Below are 1,986 nucleotides of genomic sequence, written 5' to 3' on the forward strand. Positions count from 1 at the left end.
CGCTGTGGTCTAGAGGTTGAGCTGCCTGCCTGTCTGTAGCTAAATGGGAGCAGTTGTGCCTGGGAGACCAGAACAAGACTGGAAGTCACTGGCAAATTGTGATAACCCTCTGAGAGATATCTGAATTTCTGCCCTCTGAGTTGCTGGTGCACCATGGTCGGAGGGCAGAATGGAATGCTGAGAAGTCAGTGAGCAAGAGTGATAACTTGAGATCCTGCCTGGAATGATTTGTAGCTATCTGCAAAAGCTCAACCTCTGCAGAAGCTAAAAGCTAAAGACATGACTGCACCATGGAAGGAATATTGCTGTAGACTGAAAGTTTCTATCCATGAATGGAACAATATGGGAAAGACCTTTACTGGGTCTAGGATAGCCTGCCTGTGTAAACCACCCTAAATAAAAGCTGATGAGAAATCTGATTATGAGAAGGTATATAAATTCAGAAATAAAATAAATTCCATAGAACAGGTGCCACTGCTGCAAAGGCCCTATTTCTGGCTACCATCCCCTAACTTCTCGCAGTAGAGCAGTAGGACAATAATTGGAACGTAGGCATCTAGGAAGGGAGGGACTTGCTTAAGGGTGCAATCCTAACCCCTTATGTCAGTGTTTCCAGCACTGGCATAGTGGTGCCAATGGGACGTGGGCTGACATAAGGGGTTAGGATTGCGCCCTAACAGTATTTGATATTTTAAACCAGGAAGACTGTCCTAAGCAGGCATAGTTGTTTGTGGCTGCTCAGAGCATGGCTAAACATCCTAATGTGGGGAATACTGAAGTGTTTTCCCAGATTAGTATTCACTGAAGATTATATAAGGGCAGGGATGTGCAGTGGGTGGGGAGGCAGGTAAGGCAGAGCCAGAAAGCACCAGTGCCGTAGGAAGTGCACAAGCACTCACATCCCATATGCTGGGTTGTGAGTGCTTGTGTGTCTTCCATGGTGGTGGTGCTTTTTGAAGGACTTTGGTGGGGAGGCTCTGCCTTCCCACCCACTGCATGTCCCTGTATAAGAGGGGGAGCACCCTTAGAGTTCAGGTGAAGACTGAAAACTGTTGTGTATTCGTACAGTTGGTCCCTGAGCTCCTAGAGACCAGATGTCTGTTGTCTCGTGTGCTCCCTGGGGCATTTGGTGGGCCACTGTGAGATACAGGAAGCTGAAATAGATGGGCCTGTGGCCTGATCCAGCGGGGTTGTTCTTATGACATCCTCTTTTTCCAGGACCTGTCCTCATTTTTAGCTCTGTGTCCTGGAGAAGAACTCAGCTGTCCCTGTTCCTTGTCAGAGGGCCACTGCAGGCAGGACGCAGCCTTCTTATTAATTATATGTAAAAAATTATTAAATTTAAAACATATGTGATATCATGTTTAAATTAACCACATGAAATCAGTAGACAAGTGTTTCTCGCTTCTATTTTGTGCTGCCCTACATTTTTCATGGGTGTCCCACATTTTGGGGTGCCCGGTCCTCCTCTGCGGTTATGGTGTCCTGCCGCCCTGCCCACCCACCCTTCATGGAAGGGGTCCCCAAGCCAAGAGCTGCTGGAGCAGGCCGGTGTCCTCCCAGGTTTGCAGGCTAGTGAGAGCCCCAGCCTAGGCAAGTCTACTCAGGAGTCAGTCCCACTGCAGTCAATGGAACTTACTCCCAGGTGGGTGTGCATAGCACTGAGATCTGGGTCAGGCGGACACGTGTCCAGCCCTGTGAAGCCACCGGCTTCTTCTGGCGCCACGTGTTTTGAGGAGCTGCAGAAGGCAGCCCTGCTCCAGGCTCGCAGCTCAGGCGCTCCTGCAGCCTCCGCACCAGGTCTGCCCTTCCTGCTCCTGCACGCGGCGAGGCTGCAGCACCGCCGACTTCCGCGAGAGGCGCTGTGGCGCCCCTCCAGCGGCGAGGCTGCAGCACCGCCGACTTCCACCGGAGGCCGCTGTGGCGCACCGCCCCCTCCCGGCTGCGCGTGCGCAGTGGCGGCGGCGCCCCTCCCGCGCGAGCTCC

This window comes from Tiliqua scincoides, chromosome 1 (assembly GCF_035046505.1).
Source record: "Tiliqua scincoides isolate rTilSci1 chromosome 1, rTilSci1.hap2, whole genome shotgun sequence".
In the NCBI taxonomy this organism is placed as follows: domain Eukaryota; kingdom Metazoa; phylum Chordata; class Lepidosauria; order Squamata; family Scincidae; genus Tiliqua; species Tiliqua scincoides.